At 46.1% G+C, this 26,078-nt stretch overlaps 1 long non-coding RNA gene across 1 annotated transcript in view; it reads left to right on the forward strand.

Annotated features, from left to right (window-relative positions):
• The window catches only part of LOC110397009, a 32,916-nt gene continuing 16,103 nt past the window's right edge, over window positions 9,266-26,078 (forward strand). The window contains exon 1 of the long non-coding RNA XR_002437460.1: window positions 9,266-9,512. This is a non-coding gene — a long non-coding RNA (uncharacterized LOC110397009). The remainder of the gene's footprint in view (window positions 9,513-26,078) is intronic.

A 26,078-nucleotide genomic window follows, 5' to 3' on the forward strand; every position in this document is an offset into this window, starting at 1 on the left:
TCTTTCTCTCTTTCTCTCTTTCTCTCTTTCTCTCTTTCTCTCTTTCTCTCTTTCTCTCTTTCTCTCTTTCTCTCTTTCTCTCTTTCTCTCTTTCTTTCTTTCCACTAAACTTTTGCTTTGCCCTGGGCAGATTTTTCCGCCGTGAATTAAGGAGAGGTAAATTCTAAACCTGTTTTTACTTGAAAACACAATTTTGAAACTTCCCGAGGATTTAGGGAGAAACGTGCCCGCGGAATTTCTTGACCGTTTCCAAACTAATTCGGACTTCGATCCACTTTTGTGCTGCCCGAGCCCTCTTCCCTTCCTTCCTCCTCCTCTTTTTGGGCAGCTCAATACAGGGTTACCGAAAACCGTAGGGCATCCCCACGTGTCCCCCTGCCCCGAGAGGCGGCTGGAGGAGCTCCCCGGGGTGTGAGAGCTCAGAGCAAACCCCTGATGGAGAACGTCAAGGAATAAGCTGCAACGTAAATACGTCCCTCCACCTTTCGTGCCCCCGAGGAAGCGCTGAGCGTGTGTGCGCGGAGTCCTCGCAGTGAGTGCGGCGGGGCCGTACCTCGGAGCTCTGCGGTGGGGGGGTGAGGTCCTCCTCCGGCTACCCCCGATATTGCCCCCTGTCCCGCAGCCCGGCTCGGCCCAGGGGCAGTGCCCGCGCAGCCCGCCCCGTCGGAGCTCGCCCAGCGACACCGCCCCCCCACCCCGGGCGGCTCCGGCGGCAGTTAGTAAGGAAATAACTCCCGACTCTGCTAGGCCGGGATGGACGGGAGTTACTGCAAAAAGGGAAAACAATGGCGCTTCCGTGAGCAGCCGGTGTGAGAGAAAGGCCTCGGTTCTCCCCCTCGCCCTCACAGCATTTAGAGGGGAGAAAAATGTCCCGGGACGAGGTGAGGGCCCCCTTTACGGGCACCAGCGTCCAGGCCCGGGCTGCTCTGCTCTCCATCCGGCAGCAGAAAGGGCTTAGATGGGAAAATCCCGGCCCCGAGCCATCCCCGGGTGTCATCTGGAGTGCTATTTGCACTGATGTTGTGTTGTTTTTTAGCCACAATATTTATTCTCCTCACTGACAGGAGTTCTCTTCTTATCCCGCTTTATTTTTAACGGGATTTAATACCTGAGAGGTCTCAGAGATGTGAAAGTTCGGGATCTTTTGCTTCCCCTTCCCCCGTTTCCACGTCTCGGAGCTGCAGGCAGAAGGTGTCGAGCCTCAGCAGCAGCCTCAGGGCTGAGCCTTACGCTGACATTCGGGGATTTTCCTTCCGCGGGTTGTGTCCCCAGAAGCTCGTCCCGTCCTGCGGGGGCATCTGGGGGAGCCCAGAGATCGCCTTCAGCTCCACTTTGGGGCTCCAGCTTCCCCCGAAGAGCTCTAGTAGCAGGGGTCCCCCATTTCTCCGCATCCCCTCCCCCCCCAAAATAGGGAGAAAACAAGAGACCACTGTTGCCGGACACTCAACGCACAGCCGAGTGGCTGGGGCCGGAGCCTGCAGGCAATTGTGCGCAGTGGGAACTCCCGTGGGTCCCGGACACGTGTGGGGGCGGCAGGGGGGCAGCGAGGGCCCCGCGCGGGTCGGGGTGCCGGGGCGCGGCTCCGAGCTGGGCCCCGTGAGGGTTGATTTTGGATTTGCATTGAAAACCTGAATGGCTGATTGAGGTGTAAATCCATGGAAAGCCGCGTTTAAGCCTCCTCACCCGCTAAGTCCGTCTGCCCCGGGAAGATAGGGCCTATCGGGACTCACCAAAGTGGAGGGCCGCCTCTGCCCTCCGCCCGGCCGAGCCTTATCGACAGCCGCTCTCCGGCATTACTTTATTGCCCGCGACAAGCCCGGCCCTTGATGAAGATGAAATTAACTCGGAGGCTGAAGCGCGTGTGATCGATATGGGGGGCGCAGGCCCCGGGACGGGCGGCAGATGGCCTCGGCCCGACGGCAGCGGGGCCGTTAGGGGAGGCGGTTCCGCCACCCACACCCTCAGCTGCGGGGCCGAGGCCCTCGGCCAGGGGCAGCTCCTAGAGCTGGGCAGTGAGAGCCGCCCTCAGTCTGCCTGCCGGCTGCCCTTCGTGTTTAGCGTGCCCGGCTGAGGTTACTGCCCCAGCCGACGTGAAAAGAAATGCGGACGTTGGTGCCCTGGTATTGCTCTGATTTCCTCGGTTAGCTGAGCACAACTTTCTATTCGTGTTTATTCATGCAGTTTCTCATTGAGCTCCACATCGCGCTGCCCTGAATTCTGCGTGCGGTAAGAGGACGGACAAACGTCGCCTTTTTGTGGAGCGCACAGACACGCGGAGCCCAGAATGCGTCCGTGGCCCTGAGCCGCCCTGCAGTGACACACAGAACTCTGTAACCAGTGTATAACAAAATAAAAAGGGGTAGGGGGACGAACAGAACCGGCCGGCTGCAGCATGGCCAAGGGATGGAAAGGCCGGGAGGCAGAGGGGGGGAGAGAAGGAGTTGGGAAGGAAAAGCACCGAGGAGGTGGTGCAGCATGCTTTGCTCTGCCACAGCAGTGAGAAACTGGACATTGCCGTGGGGGCACTGTTGAAGCTGAATGCTGCTAGGGGGGCTGTGTGTCTGTCTGGGGGGGTCTGTGTGTCTATCCGCTGGGGAGACGTCTGTTCGGTTTGGTTCTCGACGTTATGCTTTTCCATTTGGAAGAAAGGTGTTCTCAGATCAGAGGGATCTCGGGTTGTGAGAGAAGAGCAGGACAGAAGGGCGATGAATAAATGAAGGCTCTGCGGAAATATCCGGGGCAGAATGCTCAGAGCTGCGTCCGGAGCAGCTCCTTATGCCCCTTCGCTGAGAAGAAAACTGTGCTGGAAGTCACCATTTACAGTATCTAAAGGCAGCCCGCGAGTGACTTTAATCCCAGCCCTAGCTATTAGAGGAGGTTTAGCTCTCCAGCAAATATTTGCTTTTTTGTCCCCATAGAAACATCATTAGGAGAAGTTCATTTAATAATAAGGTCAATTAAAGAGTATTTTTCAATGAGTGGAGGAAAAATTGCTTTCCTAAAGGAGCAGCCTCTCCAGCAACCCCTGGCAACAGCAGCACAGTGCTGCAGGGCACTGCCACACGAGGGGCTCCTGAGGGGCCGTGGGTGCCCGGGGGTGGGGGTGAGTGCGCACGGCAGAGGCATAGAGCCCGTGTACATCGCGTGTGGTTGTGGGCACACACAGACCCAGACATATGCGTATTTCCAGATTAATGTAGCTCTTGTAATGTCTTGTAGAACACTGAGTATTCCCTTTTAATATCTAAATAGGTCAGTAATGTGGTTCAGTAACATTGGAGGTGTCTGGATCTTCTCTCTCTTCGGTCTGTGATAAAACATTCTTTAAGACTATTGGGATTTTACACTGTAATTCTATTAAATAGTAATTGAAGGGTCGCGAGAGGCTATGATACAGGATCAGCAGTGTGTAAGCCGCCCGTTTGAACTTTAATTTGGAATCCCGGGCAGATGGGATCATGGCCTCTTTGTGGTGCTCGCAGATTTAAAACTCGCCGGCACATAGAGGGAAAAACCTGCAATGCAGAGTCATTCATTAAACATGAAAGGTTGTGGAGGAGAGGCTGCGCATCCGGACTCCGAGGTAAAGGCAGAAACGCTCCTTCCTCCCCTCCCACCGTACCCCCAGGTATCTCAGTTACTGATTTTCCATTGTCACCAGAAATAACTCTCCTTTATATCCCCACCGGGGAGAAGCGCACCTGGAGGACTTCTTTATGCCGAATCACGATCCGCCTGCGAAACTTCAGTCCCACTTTGGGCCGGGGGAAGGCAGCTTTATTCACCGTTACTTACCACGAGGCAGTACATCACTGCTTCGCCGTCTCTCCTGTGCGAGGCGCCTCGTCTGACTGTTCCCAAGCCGTCCCCTTCAGAGGGTGCCGGAGCCGAGCTGCGGGCACGGCACAGGGGAAGAAGCTGCAGCCTCAAAGCAGAAATGAGTGCACTGGAAACTGCACTCTCCCATCCCCCACGGGCGGAAGGAGAGCGGTGCGGTGGGGCCGCTGTGTGCTCCCGGGGGTGCGCGCTGTGGGACCCTTAGGCCCGAGGCCGCCTCGTCTGAAAACAAAAGAGTTCCCGAGTCTGAGGTCCTCCCCCCTCCCCCGGCTGTGTGGTATTAAAGAGGCGCTCCCATTGTTTATTTCTAAATATTTGTGAAGCAGACAGTGTATGGGTTAACCTAATTAACACATCCGCACTGTATATTCGTGGACCAAACGGTACGGCGAATTTCTAATGTGATGGCTGAATGCGATAGGCATTGCTGTGCTCCGGGAGATTACGGCAACACTGGAGCATTTCCAGATTGTAGATGGTTTTAGATGTTGAATTTCCAGATGAGTATTTACCATCATAACTAATTTAAGACCATTATTAAATAGAAATTCTCAGCAGGGCTCTTTAATGATGGAACACGTTACTAATTACAGAGTTTACGCTCTGTTTTGGCTAAGCAGTCTAGAGGGATGGGATTGTGCTCTGCATGCAAAGCCAATATTACTAACGAGGAGGCATCATACCCCGAACATTTCAATCATACTATTAAAGAACGCCGCTTCTCGCCCTATCTGCGCAGGGAGGCAGCGGGAGCGCTGTGTTTCCCGGGGCGGCGGCCGCAGCGTCTCCCTGGAGGGATTGCGGCACTCACGTCGAGGCCCGGACTGTGGAGCGGCGGCTCCGGGAGCCCCGAGCCCGGCCCTGCTCTTGTCCCCGGGTCATCCCGCACGTGCGGACTGGCACTGCCTGCCCTCGCCGTTGCTCCGCAAAGACAATAGCCCCGGAGACTGAGCGCGGCACCTGGGATCCACCGCTTATTTACTCATCTCCGACGCCGGCCACCTGAAATTACGTTGAGCTTTCCCTGACAACGGCAATTTTCTCCTTCCCCACCCACTTCCCTACCCACCTCCTCCCTCTCGCCAGGTTCCGCAGCGCTGTCGCGCTCAGCCCCGGTGTCAGCGCCGGATCTTCGCTGCCCTTGAGAGGACGGCAGGCCGCTCCGCCTGTGCTCACTCTCGCTATCATTAACGCGTTTGATCTGGGCGATTAATAGTACCGGCGCAGGTTTGAAATAACCTGCTATTACGTTCAGTGGCAGCTTTGCCCGAGAGGAGACTTTTGGGATTGGCTCGCTCCCTCTGCCTGCCTCACAGAGGTGCGCTATCGCTCTCACTGCAGATATGCGTGAACGTGGATGTTTCTATCACAGAAACACTCAAACGCGCTTTCTCCTTATACACACGTATGTATTAGCAAACAGGATATATTGTTTTCCACTTTCCCCCCCTCGTGGCATCGCAAAGCACACGAGCCAGAGAGGCACGGGGACATGGAGCTGTGGCCGCAGCCTGGAAAGGATTTCCCTTCTCTATTGCTTTAAAGAGCCTCTTCCTGCCATCCAAAGAACCATCTGAACATAAAATCTTCGGATGGATTTGAGGGAAATTAAATCGTCTTCCCCCACTGCGTGCTTGCCAGCGAGTCAGGCTGCATTAACTGTTCTAAGTGGATTCTCTAGGTTTGCCTACTTCTGTGTTTGACTGCAGCGTGTCTTGTTCGATAACACGCAACGTGGCACTCGCTGAGGCCGCCGCGCTGCTCTGGGGCCTTTCTGCTTCCCAGAACCCAGGAACATCACCTGGGGCCGCGCACCGAACACAGCTCCGAGGCATCGGGCTCTGGCCGGGAGAGCCCACCGGGCGGGGGGGGAGCGGGGCCGGGCACGCCCCGGACGACACCTGGAGGCGGGCGGGACGCCGGGCCGGGCCGAACAGAGCCGGGCCTCCCCGCCGGCCGGGACGCTCTGGCCCCGCCGGGCCTCGCTCCCGCCACCACCGACGGCGCCTGAGCCCGTTTGGAAACTGACTCATTCCGTAAATAATCTTTGACGTCCCCACAAAGCCGCCCTCCGAGAGGAGTTTATTAGCACGGAGCCATTAAAACACATGTCATGTTAGCTTCCCCGCGACATTTGGGTGACACATCTCTCCCGATGAATTGCTAATTGTCTTCCCGCCCGCAGTAAACATCCCGCTCCATTGTCTGCGATCAGGAGAGGTTCTGCTGCAAAACGAGGTCCCCGCACGGCCCAGAGTCCGCGCCGCGCCCGCCCCGGCCCAGCCCCGGCCGCACGGCTCCCTCTGCCGCCGCTGTCCCGGGGATCTCGGCCCCTGTCCCGTACAGGCCTGGCCCGACGGCCGCTGCTCCCCCCCGCCGCCACCGCGCCCCGGCCCCGCAGCCCCGCAGCACCCACGACTCCTTCCCGTCGAGCTCCCTCCGCTGCCGGCAGCGCAGCCTCCCCAGCTCCCCCGAAAGGTTTATTTTGTCTGGAACAAAAGGTGTGTGCGTGCCGGGCTGGGGGGAAGCTGCCAATTCCCAGCGCGGCACGGCGGTGACATACGTCATTTTCGGCAGAGTTTGGATGTGAAAAGCGGAGGTGTGCAAGGCCGTGATCTCCTCCTCAGCCCCACAGAGGAGCTCTCAGCTGAGTGGCTGCCGGGGCTCACCCTACCTATGCACATCGGGTGTCATATTCATAGCCGCTGCTCGTACACTGACACATAATCTCTCGCCCTTGTTAATTCTCAATAGATAGAGAGATAACTAATCCTCCCCGCCAGATAGACGCGGGCGGCTGACGGCGCTGCAACGGATCCGGCTGCGGATCCGTGCGCTACGACGGCCGCGGAGCACTTGGCGGGGCTCTCTGCCGGCGGAGCACACGGAAGCAGCGCCCGGTGCTGACATATCGCCTGGGGATAACCATCCGCGTCGCCCCCACACACCTGGGGATGTTTCGCCTCTTAGGTTTTGCGTACGGCGCTTCCCTTCGCCACAGCGCGTCTGGGTTGCACACAAGCAGAGCTTTTCTTAGAGAGGGAAATGATGGAAAGGAGGAGGTGAAAGAGTAGACAGATTCGGAGGCTTAAAAAAAAACCAAAAAAACCCACCCAAAGCAGCATTTGAAATGGTGTGGGTGCTGGATAAAGAGAGCTATTTGGCATAAAGCGAGGCTTTATTTTGATCACCCCGAGGCACTCCATTCTCACGCCCGCCAGCATTCGCAGCGAGCATTACCTGGGCTATGCTCGCTTTGGCGGTGGCTTGGTGCTGCTTTTTAGCACAGATGTTTGATGAAGGACAATCCCCAAACAAAGCGGGCTGGGGTGGCTGCCTACCCGACCTGCCGAGCCCCTGCTCTCCCTTAGCCTTACGTGTCCTCCGGGGTAGCTCCCGTCCCCCCCGCTGCAGCCCAGGAGTTGGGAAGTGCCGCTGTCCGCCCCGCGGCGCAGCGCCTTTGCAGCCCCGAGCTGCTCAGCACGACCGGAGCTCTGCCCGGAGCGGGGGGGTCCAGCGGCACCGCGCCGCACGGCGAGAGATGAGCGGCATTGTCCTACACATGGGGGGAAACCGGCTCCGTCGGAGTAATAACAAGCCACCTCTCGGAAACCCACGTCTCTTTTAGAGGGTCCTTAGAGGCACCGAAGCTTTTAGCTCTAAAACCGGATTCCTCCCACTTTGTGACTTCCCCGTGTCTCGATGTCCTGAAACTATCCGTCCTATCTGCGATCTTTGTGCCGCTATTAGCAATACAATACGCATTGATCCGCACAGGAATGATCCCGGATGAATTAGTTCCACAAAGACCCTTCCCCGAAAAAGAAAAAAAAAAGAGAGCATTCCCTCTGCTCCTGCACATGTTGAGATCAAGTTTTCCCCTTGGCTGCAAACTGTAATTTTTGGGGAGGTGGAAGGAGGGACACAGGACTTGGTCACTGAATCTGGGTCAGGAGAGGAAGGCAGCTGGTGCTCCCAAGCAAAGTTTTCCCTCCGGCTAATGACTTGATCCTACGCTAGCGAAGTCCCCGAGACTTGTTTTCATCTGCAGGTCGAGAGCAAACGTGGAAGAATCGCCGAGCGCTGCCCCTCTCCGCTACGTCCGCGGATGGCTCAGCCGCTCGCTGCGAGTTACCGAGCAGCTCACCGCAGGCGCTGGGGCTGCGTGTTAGGGGGCGGCTTTCCGAGCTGCATTGTTCGGCCTGACGCCTCCAAAATAAAAACCTTCGCACCAAAATAAAGCCCGAATCTAGCCCAAATCAATACTGATCTGGAACCAATCTGTTCCTGCTGGCTGCGTGCGGATCCCGGGGCTGCAAGTGCTCGTGATTACACCGAGTGGGAGGGTCATTTCCTAACAAGGGTGCTCACTGTATCTGAGCTCCAAATTATCCAGAGAGGACAGATGGCCCTTCTGATCTTATAATGAGAGCAGGGAGTGATTATCGGTCTGAACCAAAAAATGATGCTCTGCTGACATATTTTCACAGTTCTGAAATCTGTGCTTGCACTTATGCCTCGCTTCACATCCCTCTTCGTTTAATTTAAGCATCGTTTGGGATTTTGGAGGTCTGTGTGAAATCCGTTTATTTATCTCTGTCTGCGCGTCTCCGCCTCTCTCTCCGTGTATCTATCTAGGACATGTGTACAGACACAAAACAAAGGAAAGCGAAAGGTCACTTCACAGGAACTCTTAAGCCAAATCACGCTTGGCAAAATATTTATATATAAATATATTTGCCAATAATTAAGAAGCCCAGCTGCCTCCCGGATGCCTAGATTTTCTGTTTGCTTGTTGGCACTTTGCTGGGGTTGCTGCATTCCATCCAATTACTGCAGCACACGGGGAGGCAGCCCACACCCCAGCGCCCTGAAACAAAAAATAAAGAATACTTGTGTATGTATGTGTGTGTGTATATATATATATATATATATAATTAAAGCATGAATCAAAATATACAGCTATAGATTTCAAAAATGTCTGTGGTAGTGTAGAATCCTCCATGGAGGACAAATAAAACCGCAGTGGATGGGAGATCTTTCTTACACTTGCAGATTACTGTGACTTTTCAGCCTAAAAATAGTGTTACAGGCCGTCCCTATCCAAAACAGAAAGTGTTCCCTCGGGAGGCCCAGGTGTATTTCTGAAAGCCCTCCGGTTCCTTCCGGGAGTCGGATCCCTCTGCTCTACTCTCTCAGAGGTTAGCTGGCAATTGCAAAGAAGTTTGGTCAGGTCAAACAAATTACATCGGGGGACTGTTCCGTGGTTACACAGTCATTTCATTCTCTTATTTACACTGTAATATTGCATTACCCTCTAATTGTCGCCTATACTTTTCACTCTCCAAATATGAAAGACAAATATTGAATCCATTTGGAGTTGCAGCTCTCTCAGGCGGAACGGGCGGGCGGGGAGAGCCCTTTCGGCGTGTTCGTGCTGCCATCTACTGCTCGCACACCTGCCAGCGGCTTCCTCAACCCACAAACTTTGCCCTGTTTTCATCGCTCGGGAGTAAAGTCCGTGGCAAACAATGGGAGATGCAGATAAACAGGAGCAGCCTGGCTGATGTCGCCAGCAGCACACGGAGCTCGCCTTACCGTTCTTTGTGAGCTCCTTTTTCTTCACTGGAGCTGTGCTCCGTGCTCCGTCCTCTTCGCAGAATCCAGCTCTAGAGGTAAGGTGATTTTGTGCAGGGAAGGCTGGGTACCTTTTATTTTATTCTTTTTTTTCCAAGCCAAGAGATTCTAATAATATATAGTAGAAAAAAAATTATTTGCAGAAAAACAAAGTTTTATATCCCATTTATCATCAGTATCATATTTAAAGGCAGCTGTTCCCAAAACTTTCCCTTTCTTCCTTATCAAACCCCATCCAAATCCTGCCCTAAGTCCCGGAGGGAGGTGTGCCATACTGCATAAGCAGTACTAGTATAGCTTGGTGTGTATGTTGTCAATTCTTTCTGTTAAGTACTTTGTTTTCATAGCAGTAGCGTTTCCCCCGAGGTATCATCTCATATGATTGTCTGTTTATTTCCAAATGACTGCTGATTTGAAATAATGACACCATCTAGTGATTTTATCCAATGAAATACACGTGGCTTACACAAACAGCTCCTTAAAGTGTTGTATACTAGGATAAACAGATAGAGCAATACTTACCATTTCCACCTGTAGATTGCCTGGGTCGGATCCACACAGAGCTTCATAACTGCAGTTCAGTCTCAGTCTCTTAGGTCCCTGTGAACCTTCTGGTAAAACCTCCGCAATGTCACCATTGCAGATGCTCACTGTATAGCACACCTCGCCTCTGTGCTGAGGACACCAGGCAGCACTGGGTCTAGTGGACACCTCAAGTCTAATGCCTCTTTCCAGAGTCCACCTGCAGAACCTCACTCAGGTGGCACTGTCTCAGCCTCTTGAAAATGCTGTCACCTCCATGGTCTGTTGGTACATGAGACACTTGGGTATTGCTTCTTACTGCAAACCAGGCAGGGTATAGCCACAGTTAACTGTACAAACTCTTTTACTACCATGTGACAGAGGCCTGACTTAAAGAGAGTATTTCTGAATGAGATCATTGGCTGTACTCATCCCACTAGGGCAGTGACTTACCTAAGTCCTAATTCCTTTAATGATTTCTTCTGGAGATAGGATTTTAGGTAGCATTTCTGAGCTTCCTTACCTTCTCCGTTCTTAATTCTGTCAGACTGGCTCAGACAGAATTCTGCTCCATCTCCCAGCTTCTGGGCCATGTGTCCTTTGGAACTGGGGTTCACCACGTAGCTGAATGTAAGCACCTGAAGTCTGCAACTCCGTTCAGCGGGAGAAAACCGACAACGTAAGTGCTGCAATGCTGAACTAAAGTCACCGCACCTTTCTCTGAAGGGTCAAAGCTGAACAGCATGTTCTTCACACAAGGAAACAGGCTTCGAGAGGAACAATTATATCTGACATGACGCTAACCAAGAATCAGAGCATCAACATACGGATTCCTCTCTGCTCTTGATTTCTTTGCTATCTGACACCATCGTGTAGTACTGCCCTTTTCATGATACAGGCCTTGCAGAGGATATGCAAAGAACTGTAATCTATAAGTCATAGAGTCTTAGAGTAGGATCACAAGGCATCTGTAGTACTCCCTGAAGGCACACACCAGTGATACTCCCTACGCACACACACACACACGCACACACACGCACACACACTTTGCCTGTTTTGCCAAATTGGTTTCGATGACATACAAGCAGAGGAGTGGTATGGTGCAAGGTGTTGATCAGCAGAGCCTTTGGGAACTGGCAGAGAGACACATTCATCTCTCTGAGATCTCTGGGTGTCACTCCATCTTTAAGTGTTGCTGTTTCTGATTCAGCACAATGATGCTAGCCACACCTGTGGGAAGCAGCTGTGACAGCTTTTGGCTCCCAAGAGACTTCAGCCTAGCTGGTCACCCTGGTAGGCGCCTGACGCCTGCCTTTCTCTTACTGCTGGTGGTCTGAGTTTGAAAGTCCACAGAGATTCTCTTGGCACGTTTGAACAACATCGTCACATAAACAGAACAATATATTTAAACATATTTAGCAGGAGTGTTGAAAACTGTTGTGACACATTTGTAGTACGTTCCGCTTTGCCAGTGCAACATCCACATCACTGCTGTGATTGTGATCATTCATTTTTTAATCCAATAGTCACTTCCACTTCCACTTGCAAGATACGTTAATGCACTATGATACAGTGCCCTAACGCAGCATACACTAGCTGCGTGCATTTAACCTGCGTGTTGCTCTCAGATACCTGTGTCTCATAGGTTGAACAGATGGCTGTTGATGTTACATGATATCTCTGGTTAAATGCCTCTCTGCACATGAGAAAGCTATTTTGGGGCATGATAACATATGATCATATGGGTCCTCTGTGCCTGAGATGCAAGCACAGTTTCTGGAAAGAGAGCACAGCTAAGACATAGTCTCAGCTTGAGTCGAGGTGCATGAGAAAGATTTGTATCATTTTATAATTATGAGTCTGAATAATTCAGAAATCATGGCAATGGGCTCTGTGTTCAGATAGTTGGCTAGCTCTAATTTGAAAAAGATTATTTTTATTCAAAGGAATTGTTCCTTTTTTTAAGGGAAGACATCATGAGGGATTCTGAAAAGCCCACTGGAAAAGAAAATATGTTATTGTTGTTTTAAATAATGCTCAGCATGATACTGTGAAGCATCATGAGTAGTCTGAACATCACACTGCATCACTAACTCATAGTAATATCATTCTTTCTTTTCCAGGATGGTTTTCAGTACTTCTTGTACTTACACGTAAGTGCTACTTTTAAGTCAATCAATGCCAATTGTACAGCATAATTAGAAGATTTTAAAACCGAGGGGTTTTATTCTATGGAAATGTTCACTTTTCAAACTGTTCTCTCTTGACATCAAAAAGGCAAAATTCTGAAACTTTAGTAATTCCATTCCAAAGTATTCAATTTCATAAAGACTGGAGCATTTCACGCTGTTATGGCTTTCTTTTGACGTAATAATTTCAAATTTTCTACTCTATTAATCTGAAATATTAAAACCAAAGGGAAATGTTTCAACAACTTAGGAATGAAATGTTCCAACATTCTTTGCAAATTTGAGAAACCAGTTTTGAAATTGACAAATTATAACATTTTTCACTAGTTCTAATTATCAGGCGCTAAAGTGGATAGAAGGATAGGAGACTGACTGTTCTACAAAATAATAATTTACACTGACACTGATCACTCTTATTATGATGATTTATGTGCTAAAATATCTGTATAAATTATGAAACAAGGAAACATGCTTTTAATTTAAACAGTATTCTGAGCAGGACTATTGAGATATTGAGATCTTAAGAACTCCTTAAGCAATATTCAGTCTAAGCTGAGATTCCCACAATCAGATAAAGCACAATGGAATCAGTAGGATTTATTTATCTTATTTATTTTGATTTGAAAAGAGGAAAACAGTATTCTATTTACAGTCTAAGGATGCTCCTTGGTGTTCAAAACTACAGTGAGGTTATGTAAATAGTGGTTTTGCTGTGCCCTTTCGCATATAAATTGGAAACCCTACTCTTGGTGTTGAGTATCTACTTGGGGATGACTCTGGCTTCCTGTGTGCATCTGGCCTACACAGTGTTCAGCTGGGAGTCTCACTCCAGAGAAGATGTATTTAAACATTCCTTAAGAATCACCCATTTGAGTGTTCTGTTCCTAAATCCCTTGTGGAGATGTGTACCCTGATGCTCAAGTGCTCGAAAACTTTTCAGCATCTTTCCTCCACATTATATTCAGATAACTTCAAGTATTTTTCTGTCCATTCACCTGAATGATATCTGGTGAACCATCTTCCCCCTTTCTTTTTTCCATGCCTGCACCAGTGGGAAGCATAAAATGGAGCCTGTTTTTCATAGGGGACCAAAGCATATCTGCGCTAAATTTGATGCTGCAGACTGGATAGCTGAATTCTAAATGGATGGAGGTGATATGCACATTCAGAAAATGCTCCATAGCCCGTATTTCCTTCTAATATATTGAAGTGACAACTTGTCTGCCCTCCATTGGCTTCTGGTGGGGTTAATTTAGTCCTAGAAATATTAAGCAGTGTAGGAAATATTGTACATTTTAGAACTGAGAGTCTGACATAATACAAGTTAGACCTTGTTAAACAATCTAGATAATCATGTGTTCTGTGGCTTTCAGATGTTCTTGCTGCAACACAAAGGTCCATAAATATTTAGAACAGGGAGTCTATGGCCCATTTATGCCTATTTTATGTAGCACTGGTTTTCTTTCCTGAGGTTTGCTATTTCATGTATGACTGATGACTGCAGCATTTTGGTTGTCAAATAGGAAATATTTGTATTTTTGCCTACTGAGTTTCTTGTAACACGGAACCATTGAGCTGATTGGGAGATAAACTCTATTTTAATGCTTACAAACTGGAAGACATCAACAAAGATTAGCAAGAGAAAAATAAAGAAATAATATATGACAGTGTTGAGAATGATTCCCAGAATTTTAAATACTTGTTAAAGGCTTTGCTGTATTTCACTTCAATAAACATCATGCTCCAGTTACTACTTGAAACCATAGGGGCATTATCCTGTGCAGCACTTATCAATATTTTAACATGTGAAAGTCAAATGATGTTGAAACATTGAACTATATTTCCATCTGTGCAAGCTAAAATGGTACAAATGCATCCCGTGTAATGGAATACTACATCCCTAGTTACTTTCTTACAAGTGATACCTGATTCCTCTGTATTTTCTGTAGTTGTTTCCATTGCTCTGACAGTGCCCAAAGGAAGACTGTTTTTTAAAACTAAAGATTATAGCATTTAAGGTTTTTTTTTTGTTTTGTTTTGTTTTTTTTTTAACCTAACCTGATTTAAATCCAGAGAAAACAAATGCTGACAGCATGGTATTAGAATTGGTAACTAATTTCCACTTGCCTTTTCCTTGATGTTAAATCTGTCTTTACACATGCAATTGTCACTGAAATGGGTATTGGTACTGAAACAAAGTCCCTGAGAGTGGCTGAAGTACATAGCAGGGAACAGCAGAAATACAAAGGCTGCTCCAAAAGTAATGCCTCCCATTTTCATTCTGTGGTGTTGGCCTGTGCCGTCGAGGTGGATGTGGGTGGTACGGCAGGAGAGGCTGAATCTTCCCACCAGTATTCCTTTCCATTCTGTTGCCATGTGACAGGTGGCAGCAGAGGGGCAGTCTGACAAAATGGCACCTGACATGGAAGTGCATATGGAGCAGAGGTGTGGAACTGGATTCCTCCATGTGGAAACAATGGCATCCATTGGCATTCATAGATGCTTGCTGATGTTTCTGGGGACGAAGTAGCATATGTGAGGACAGTGAGGCTGTGGGTGGCTCTTGATCATCACTGGCAAAAATGCATAGCCAATGGTAGTGACAATGTTGAAAAATAGTATTTTGTAGCTGAGAATTTGCTCTGCCAAATATTATTATTGTTCTCTTTGTATCTGTTGTAGTTTCTGTGGAAAAAATAGGAGGCATTACTTTCAGGGCAACCTACAGACATTGTTCCTGTAAGAGATTCTGGGAGCTTGTGGAAAAATGATCTGCGTTTTTCATATACCATTTAGCAGGCAGTAAATGAGAGGATTGCACATCCCATAATAAGGGAGGAAACAATAGAAAGAGGAAGTTGTTTGTCTTCTCTGGGAAGACTTGGTCCCAACTGATGAACTGTGCTTTGACCTTCTGTTAGCATCCCAGAGAAAGCTCAGCAGGATTCTCTCTCTTTCACATTAACACAGTGTCATATGGCAATCAGGTCTATGATTTTCAGTGCCTGTCCTGCACTCAACAGGTTTATCTTCTTTGGTTTCATATCTTCACACACTGACCTTAAAAAGTGTTCCTTGAATACAGCTGATAAACGGTCACAGTTTTCCAGGGCTCTGCTGACTCTGCTTTATATATATTTTAATTCTCATTGCAAAGATGCATACTAGCAGTCTATTACTGTTTTTCAGCAAGGGATTTCAGGGTGCTTCCCACCCACCTAGCTCTGGCTTGCTCCATTAGCCTATAAGTAGCTATAAGTGCACCCAGTAGAAGAGGTAAAATCATTTGGTCCATAATTTTCTTCTACACTGTGTTCTCCTAGAGTATCTTCAGAGCTGGTACAGTTATACAGCAGATACGTTGTGAGAAGACCTAGGCTAGATACCCATTACTGCAGGATAATCATAGTGCTGGAATACAACATGATTTGTTTTGCAGTGCTCCACTTTTTCCAGGATTGCTTATAGGCTGGACATTTTCCCTTCTTGCTTTCCATTGGACCCTGACGTATGCATTTTCCATTAGTCTGTCTGCCTGGATTCCTCTTTTCCTTTAACTAGAATAGACAGTGTTGTTCTCTGTCATTACTGTGACCCTTTTTCAGACAGCTCATCTGCTCTCAACTCTTTGGATTAATTACTTGGTGTCTCCCTGTATTCTTTTACATAAGCTGCAATGAAGGCAAAACAGTCATTGTGGTGAGAAATGACAGCAGTGACTGGACATGAGACAACATCTCACATCTATCTTCCTATACAAACTCAGTACCAACATTCATGGTTTTGCAGGAAATCCAGCATTCCTGGAGGTCTGAGATCCACCCACCCAGTTTTCTTAATGTACTTAAAATGCTAGGTGATGCTGTGAGCCTGCTCAGAAATTTCACACTCTTTCATGTACCACAAAAAGTACAAATCTGCCCCGTGACAATGGATGAGATCCATTGTAAGTAAATACAAAGTGATGCTTAAGGAGAAAAAAGCAGTCCATGTGTGGTCGCGATCTAAATCTCCAGAGTATATTTGTCATGAATATTTTGTGTTGTTTTAAGCCCCTCCTCTCTAAAAGGTTAGAGTAAAGCTGGGAAAGATTCAGATAGAGGTGATGGAGATGGTGAAGTGTAAGGATAAACATTGTACAAGAAATTAAGATGGAAGATTCAAAGCAAAGAGAAGAAAGCATTTCCTTACGCAAGTCTGAAAACTGTGGAAACTTTCTGCTGCAGGATGCTGTGAATGGCAAAACCCCACCTTGGTTCATAGAGAGACAGGGTAAATGAATTGAAGAGTTGTCCGCCAAGATCCTTTAAATGCAAATTATTTTCTGTCTGTAAGTTCATGAGTAGCAAGCTGCCTGCTATGGAAGTTTGCTCTCTGAGAGTCAAGCTACTGGGCTGGGTGGGAGTTTGCTCTGGTTCATGAGAGCCATTCTTAACATTACGTTAGAGTCTGTATTTCTAAATAAAATGATAGCTATCCAGCAGCTATCCATTCCAGACAAAAATGCAAAACCATATTCAAGTCCCTTCTCTTTGAACCTGGCAGATGGACCAGGCTCTTCCATTGTGCCTGGAGTCATGAACAGCAGAGCACATACTCAATCTACAGCCCAGACTCCGCTCTAAAAGATTTGATTATGTGCCAACAAGGAACAAAAACATATTTTGAATTTTTTAGTGCTGTTGCAAAGGGAATGATGCCTTGAAATGCTGGGTATATGTTGCTTCCTGATGCCTTCTGTAAAAATTTCTCCTGTTAAATGTGTTTTTTTCCCAAATTCAAATGGGAGAAAGACCTCATGTCTTGTCATCTTAATTTCCCTTACTGCTAATAGAAACTGTTTTTTGAAGAGGTAAGTGGGTGTTTTTGTCAGCCATTCTGTGGGTATTCGGATGGGCTCTGGGACCCAAAATAAAGCAGAAGGTTCTGCAGTTTCTTTACAATTGGATGACACTTAGTTTGGCAAGATCATCCTGCACCTGGAAAGGTAGGTAATAAAATAGCAACCTGTTTTTCTACGTAACATATGGTATCTAACCCCATTGGAGGCTTGTGCTTGGCAAGCAGAAACACTGCAAATTTGATTTAGGCACATATTCAATAGTAGTCATATGGTTTCCACACGCTCTTCTTTGGAGACAGGCCAGTGTGCACAAGCAAGGGGATATATAATACCGATAGTATGGAATTCTCTTCCTCTTTTCAGTTTTCACTAAAAATTAGGTGTCTTTGTTAGGGAACACAAACCATTCCTTCTGACAAAATAAACCCCAACCCCTGGCCTTCCATTCATCTTCCTTGCATGCATAAAACAGGTTATGAGGCCTAAAGGATCAGAAAAAGGACAGAATAATGCACTCATACACTGTCTTCTTTATTCATGTTTAGTTCACTTCATTATTCACTTCATTATTTATTTCAATAAATGTTATCTGAAGTTCAGAGGTATGTAGCAGTCCTAAAACAATGGCAGCTGTAAGGAGTTGACATCTTTGAAAATAACCACATTACACATCTGTGTTTGAGGTTTTTCTACCTCAGTTTACCTGCCTAAAAAGAGTAAAATGGTATCTGCCAGCTGACGTGGCTGGTGCATTGTGGGATTAAACTGGTGACTGGAAAAATATTTTAAGTTCCCGTCTGAAAGACAGTATGTATTTGTGAGGTGTTATTGTGTTTAAACTATGAGTGATAACACACAAGTTCAACTTCTTCACTGCACAATGTAAAAGCAGTGCGTTAACCTTTTGGGTGGAATCACAGTTTCAGTCTGGGATGGATTAGCTATCTCTCAAAATGCATTAATATATTCAAACATGACCAGACTGATGGATCTGTTTAGTCAAGAGACAAGCTGCCATGGTGTCATTGTCACAAGGAGCAGAAAAGCGAGGAGATTGTGTCAAGGCTAGAGTCGAGACAGCAATTACAGCTACTGTCATACAATTCATCAGCTTGGCAATTCTCCCTCCTGCTCATCTGTTTGAAGGCAAATGATTACCTGAGATAGCAATTGGACTTTTCAGGCAAAGCTGTATTTCATGCTACTTTGTGTGTACCTTACTGCCAAGAAATTCCAAATATTATATACTTATTTTCCATTCTCAGATTTGGAGTTTCATCCATTTAGTTATTGGACTTGAAACTGGGACTCTCCACTGGGTTGAAATGAGTGTTGCTAATAAGTTGGCCAAGATTTGATCATGAACATTGTGAAGAATGGTTGTGAACTATTTGGCACATGACAATTTCTGTGAATTCATACATGGAAAACCAAGAGTGTATTTGGGATCTATGGCCCTAGACCTTCTACTGAACTTAGACAGAAATATCGATATTCAGGAACATTTGTTCACATAGCTAGCTGGCATGAGGCCTCAAGGTATTGAGGATTTGTTTGTCTTCAGCTGAGATTTCAGACTTAGTCCTTTCACCACCTAAACTGAATATTTGTTACTATGCTTCCTTGAGGTAATATCCTTGTTGCCACGCTGCTGAGGTTAACTGAAAGCAAAATTTAAATTTGGGATTATGAGGTAAGAATGTTAAATTACATTTGGGATCTGGCATATAAACTTGATTTACAGTGCTGGCTGGTCATTCCTTGGCCTTGGTATCATTTGACCTTACATCCCCATACTGTTCACTACAAGTTGTCTTCTATGATATGAAAACAAAATGAAAGAAAATTCTAGAGAGACTCTAAGATTTGTATTCTTTGATTAAGTTGGAAAGAGAGAAGAAATGAAGAAGGATGGCTCCTTGTGTTCAGGACAGCCTGCTGATGAGCACTCAAGCTTAAGTATCTTCCCAGCGTAGCGGTGAGACTACCACTGGCAAACATGGTAGCTCTGAACATGTCACTGCAGGGCAGCAAGGTGAGTGGGTGCTCCCAGACCTGCTGCTGTGTCCTGTTATATCAGCTGACCTGTAAAAGAACAAGGAGTCCAATTGCTGTGCAATCCCCAAGGCCCAGGAAGAGGGGCAGGGAAGAACGCGCTCTCTTTCTGACGGCTGCAAGCTCCAGGGACTAGTTGTATCTTCTTTGGCTCATGTGATAAGGGAAATCTCCTCAAAAACCAAATCCATACCTTTTCATTACACATTATGCTGACTCTAGCCACTCTACCTAGACTACAGGTACTGGAGTTTGGAGGCAAAACTCCTTCCATAGCACTGAAAACTTTCACTCCCTGACACATTCCTCTCTCATGTTGCTCGGTGTCTGAAAGGTGACAGCACAAATCTGTTTGTGAATGAGCATTGTTAAATATGCTGTGCAGAACCACGCATCTGGAACAAGGCATTTCAGCATCTTTCTCCCCTGGAGAGTCAAGAAGTCAGGGTAGTGCATATGTGTGTGAAAAACGAAGGCACATTGCAGCGGCACGAGTTGAGAAAGGGATCTTCCACAGTTACACTCACCAACAAGAATGACACTGACATTTGGCACTTCTCCGATGCCTTTCAGTTGAGTATATTAAAGAACTGTGCAAGTATAAAGGCTCTCAGCAAGAGTTATGCTGAGAAAAGCAGACTAGATGGCAGCTGAAAGTCGCAAAGACAACACTTCCTAAGCATTCCTGGTTGGGGTGTGGGCATTCACATCGTAGGCTTGTGAGCTTTCTTCTAGTGCATTTAACCAAGGATTTTTTCAAGTTTAAAGTAGCCTCACTATTTTTTATTCACTGATCAGGAAATACCAGCTTAACAACAGTGATTAAAGATAGATAAAACATTCAAAATAATTTAGCATGTAGGTCTCTCACTACACGGATCGTGCATGAGCAAGAAACTGGCCCTCTCTCCCTCTTTCTCTCTTCCTTCTATCTTTTTCTTCTATTTCTTCCTTTCTCCCCCAAATACATGCAAGCATGCTCACAATGGGTAAAACTGAAAAATGTACAAGTACTGCTGAAGTACAAACCTTAGTGACTCTTGCTTTTGAGAATATCCTTCTGTATATTGAGGTCTTTCTACCTTATATGTAAATATGGGTACAGATCATTTGCTGGGAGAGAGCAGGTAGCATCTCTCCTTCGCTATGTACCCAATTACAGTACACTACTCCTGTCTATACAACAAAGCTGACCATGTGTTCAGAGGCACCTTGCTGCATGGCCTGAGTGCTACAGGAACACTTTGCACTTGTTCTTCATATCCTATGCCTCTCAACTGTGAGTACAAGCTGTAAATCGGTCAGCAGTGTTAGCTCCAGTAGCGTGTACTGCACCATTGCACAAGTAAGGCTGGCACATGAAGCCACATCTCAGGGGACTGAAGGGACAACCGCAAGCTGGCATTTGCTCTTCTTGCTATGAGACAACTATCTGCTTAAATTTGTAGAGAAAGTTTGTATTTCCTTGTGTTTTTATGCCAATACAAATTCAACATAGTGAAATATATTGAAGAACATTAAGTTACATTTTGAACTGGAATTTATTGAAATTTGTCTTATTCCTAAGAAAATGAATAGCATTATTTCAAATGCTGTACAAAATTTTTTCCTACAAACAAATCTAAACCACTTTCATCATGTTATGGACCTAAAGTCACTTCTCTCCACCTCTTCCCCCGCAAAGACTACTGATGCCTGTGGGCAGGACTGCAGCTAGCTGTGATGAGGCATGAGGAGGCTGCAAAGGCACACAGGGCAGCAGTGTCCTTAAGGCATATCTCACTCAGGAAGCCTCTTTGTGAGCTGGCTCAGTCACTTCATATCATACCTGTGCTGAGACCACAGCATTTCAGGCTTTACTTGTCTCTGGTGGAAACTGGGAAGTGATGTTGAGGCTTTGTGCAGTGCTGGCACCTCAGTGTGCTGCCCAGGGCCATGAAGAAAGTCAGATGACAGATGGGAGATAGAAAATGGTGGTCTCGATGTAGTCACAAGAACCACCTTCTTTACTCAGAATAGTTCCCACCAATTTCTCCTTCAGTACCACCTACACAGCATTTAGAAGATTCAGAAAGCCTTTCATAAGCTTTGGATAGCCTTCCCAGGGAGCTCACCCTGGTCACTGTCTTTGTAACTAGATGCTGACAACACTACACACTAGTTGTCCCTTCTGCTAGTTTTTGTGTATATTTTCTGCCATTTTTCTTAATAGCAATAATTACACCACTTCCCAGAACAGTTTTCATCATATCAAGAATATTTTTGCTGCATTCTCCAGATGCTCCCTTTTTGGCAATACTATTCTTGTAATTCTCCTTGTAATGGCCACTGAATTCCTTTGTTTCCCAGATCCAGCTTTGTTCTGTTTCAGCAAGGCAAATGCTTATATTCTTAATTTCCTTCTGCAAGTGCTGCTATACGCTCTTCCATGGTGGCAGTGTTGCCTGAAGTTTATAAAACTCACCTTCATCTGCTCTCTAATGAATCCAGTTCCAAGCACATTCACAAGCATATTCTAATCGTACTTTCAGATTGTGGGATTATTTTCCCATTGTCCAACAACTCACAGTTTTAGTACCTAGCTGAAGGCTTCAGTTCTTCACTTTTTTTGGCATCACCACTGCACATAAGTGGTGGTGAGGTGGAATCTATACTGACACAGAGGGACTGCACAAAGGCAGTATTGGAAGCCAGATTCCCCTGAGCTTTGATAGGAGCGCAATTTAATATAGGTGAGTTAAAGGTGCTGCACAACAAGGCTCTCAGCCCTGGCATGAGTTTTATCTACAGTGATTAGGGAAACCATATCATTTGGGCTATTTTGGCACAAGAGGCACTTTCTAAAGCTAAATGAATCTCTTATCCCCATATAGCTCCACTCTGTCTGTGAATCTGCTCTGACCAGCTGCTTGTACTTACTGCCATGCAGCCTGCCCTATTTATGCTTCACTGTGCTCTGTTCTGCAAAGATTATTTATCTTCCATGTTGTAGACATTTTTTTGCTTCTGAGATATTATTAATATTTTGCTTCCTGACACAAACACACACATGAACACCCCAAGGAAGCATGCAAACACAGTTGCTCCAATGACAAAAGCCCAAATTAAAAAACAAGCGGATTTATTTTATTGGAAGATGTAGAAGGATGTAATGTAACAGATTAGGTGGTGAGACATGAAAAAAATGGGCTAATTAATAGCTCATCATTCAACAGAGAGAGTCAGCAGACACAGTTATTTTCTCTGGCATTTATTAATGAATTTGCTGGTAGCATCCACAGAAACATCTCGAACTGATATAGAAGGGAGACAACTAGATTAATACAGATGAAATGCTATATATTTCAGGGGAGTGCAATGCATTCCTCTGCGCTCCTTATATATCACAGTATGAAACAGAGACCTTAATTTGCACAAACTCCAGGCTAGGCACTTGGTCTTCCTCAAAAAAGTACACCTCAGTGCTTCAATAACCTTATTATTATTTTTAATGTAGGGCTCAGAGCCATTCCTTTGGTATCCACGTCTGAGAGTGTCGCCCTCTAAGTCGCACTCTGAATAACGCTGCCCAGCAGGAAAAGAGCAGCCTGCACATGGGCCTCACCTCCTTCACCTTGTGCTTGTTCCTTGCACAAGCTCTGTTCTGTCCCTCCAAACAACTGGAGGAGAGTGTCGTCCTCTCTCCCAAGAAGCTGTGATCATGTCCAAGCATTCATTATCCCTGGTAGGATTTTGGGACTCATTCTTTCTATCTAGTTTCTGTTAACATTGCTATTTCTCCTCCTGCTTATGTCTGTGGAGAGGAGACTGTGGCTCAGCGAAGTCCAGCCAGGGTGAAAGACTGTCACTTGTCAACAGGATTGGGATATTCCATAAGGATTATACCCAACCCTCATTGTATTTTAAGGATAAGTGTGCTCTAAATTCCATTTAGCTTCTTTTAAAAACAAAGCCAAAACCAATGAGGTATAAGTACATCCCACCACAATTAATTTATGTGCCTAACCCTTATCGGGACAAGTAAGATGCAAAGTAATTAAGAGAGAGAGAATTTGTTCAGTTTTCTGGAGCCTAAACATGCAGATTCAATTTCTCATTTGAAATGAAATGTGATTAGCTGCATGAGCATGTCCAGAAATATTTCTGGGACCAGATTCTAGAGACCATACAGGTATCTAATTCCAGCTAAAGTCAATGGGAGCAGAGCATCAATTTGAAGATTTGAACCTTAGGGGGATATTGAAAGTGCCCAAGGTACCAGTTTCCTATTGCAGAATATTGTCTGGCTGAGCTCCACAGAACAGAATTCATTCTTTGCTATATATTGCCATGAAACACAATGATCGATTCATTTGACACAAGCTGCATACATCCATTAAACTTCCTCTCTCAGGTTGTTTCTTCAGCTGGTTCAAGAGGTGTCTAACTTAGTGCTCGCAAGCACTCCCCCTGAGCATGTCTGCAACTGTTTATGAAGACGCTGATGGAGTTGAGAGGGACCTATTAGAAGTTGTTCCAGACTTCACTGTTCCACTTCAAAAAGCTAATAGCAGTGTCAGTCACGGGGTTATCCAGGATCTGTCTTTTTTTCAAAAAAGAACTAAAGGACTATAGCCCGCAGTGAACTCAGAAAACCTATTTCTGACACGAATTTCAGCACAGAGAGATGAAAACTAGCTCAACATCAGACTTAAAAAAAAGGAACATGACTTAACAAGAATACATTCTTACTAGCAACCAGTTGTCTGTCCTACAGAAAGCAGAGCACGCTAATATACGTAACTATAAAGACAGACACCAAAATATTTAAGTTCTCGAGCAGAGGTGTTGACAGTTAAATTGAACTTCTGGCAGGCATTTCCAGTGTGTGAGGGAGCAAACAGCAACTCCACAGCTTTCAAAACATTTACCAAAGATAATAATTACAAAGCCACATAGTTTCAGAATGACTTTCATTTGTCAGGACAGCTAACAGCAGTGAGGAGCAAAGCCAAGAGAAAAGCCAAATGCTAACAGGAAAATACTGACAAATCACTTGATATAAAGTTGAGCTGCACAATACTGCGGGAGAACACAGGACTTGCCATCTAGTTGCAGCAGCTCCACACTTAATCTGTCATGGTGGCCCGATGTGGGAAGAACCAGGCTGTGGTGAGATTGTACCAAGGAGTGTGGTACAGTCTTGGGGCAAGATTTCCAGTCTGGCAATATCTCTTTACTCTTTCATCCTTTCCTAAGCCTGAGTGGATATGGACGGGATTGCATTATTGTCCCAGCCAACAGACTCAGAACATGTGGGTCTCAATGCCAGGGAAAAAAGGAAAGAGCCAGAGGGTATCTAGCAGTAGAACAACAAGAATAACCATCCCTATGGGAAGGAAAGTGTCTGGGATGTCATCCTCTTCAGCTCTTTGGGAGCAGTAAGTATACTGACCAGTGGGTTTACCTTGGCATCCAGCTCCATCCCATTTCTCCTGCTGCCTTCCCTCCTGCTCCCTCTGGCCCTTCCTCTGGCCTTGTTCCTTTTATTCTGCAAAAAAAGTGACTGTTGGCAACCAGCTATCCAGAGCCAGTGCACCACTTATCTGGCCATTCATGTAGCTCTCACTATGGCCGTTGGAGCCTGCTGGATTTAGCATAGGCTCAATAAGTCATCTCACTCTGCAGACATGTTTGCTAAAGCTGAGCTTATAATACTAGCTCTGGGCTGTGCAAATTTGATATGCTGGTTCAGTCATAAAAGTTTTATAAAAAGCCATCACTTATCATCCCTATTAATTTCTGTGCAAAATAAACATTATATCTAAATGGAGGAGGAGGTGGATAAACTGATTTAGGTTAAATAACCCCTAGCAAAATGGTTTCAGGTACAATTTATGTTGTCTGTTCAGTTTTTCATTTTTTTCTTTTTCTTTTTATCTCTGCTAAACCTAGAGCAATGTTGGTGCTCTTCTGCTTTCTGTCCTGGAACGGGTCCAGAAATAGCAAAACACTGCAGGAGAGGCTGTTCTCAGAGGAGGTCTGGAAGTACAGAATCAGGAGAGAGAGAATTTTTATGAGTAAATCTGTTCATATTCATTTTCTGTTCTGATTATGCAGATTAAGAATGTTTCCATAAGTTTGTGTCATTTGCAGCGCTGAAAGAAGAAAGCCAGGATGTAGACTCCCAAGACATAGGCTACCCTCAAGATGTTAACCTTCATGGTAACTCATAGCTACAACAGCTGCCACCAACTGCAGAAGCTGCTGAACTAGGAAGACTACATGTCGTACATTATAATAGCAAAAGATTTTATGTATGTGTTGCCTACCATTCAGTTCAGAAAAGAGAGTGTAAGATTTTTCCAGTCTTGCATTCAAGTCACTGACCAGCTCTAGTGCACCTTAGCAAGAAGGATGTTGAGGTGTTACTGTAGTACTTCCTCTTTTGTAATTCAGTAAGTTAAAAAGGAATATTAAACCATTTAATTTCCATACTTCTATTCCTTTGTAATAGTTCTAGAAGTACATGGTATAGATAGATGATACCAGTGTTGTGTTGGAATGAGGTAGAAACTATCTGGTGTTAGTCCTTCCAAAAAAAAAATACCCAGCCTCAATGCTAGTGTAAATGAAGTTGAAGATTTGGTTCATTGAACAGATGCTAAGGAATGTAAGTCAATTACATTTCTGTCAACTCAGCATTTTTATGCTGGAACCATTGTGCCATCTACAGAATTATTTCTTGTGGTGTTCTGTGGGTGCAATGCTGCCTGTTCTTCTGCTATTGCAGGGAACATCCTTTGAAATGCCATTGCAAATGTATGCTGGCTGTTGTAATAGGCGGTTGCGAGGATACGAGGTGTAACGAGAAAGGCCCCCTCCCCAAAGGAATAGGGACAAGTTGACCAAAGAATGTACCCGTGACGCAGGGAAAATGGCAAACTAAGATGATCCGATAAGCTACCTTTTGATATGTCAGTAGATGGAAAATACTGCTTCATGCTTCACTGCTA

The sequence above is a fragment of the Numida meleagris genome, chromosome 3, assembly GCF_002078875.1.
Source record: "Numida meleagris isolate 19003 breed g44 Domestic line chromosome 3, NumMel1.0, whole genome shotgun sequence".
Classification (NCBI taxonomy): domain Eukaryota; kingdom Metazoa; phylum Chordata; class Aves; order Galliformes; family Numididae; genus Numida; species Numida meleagris.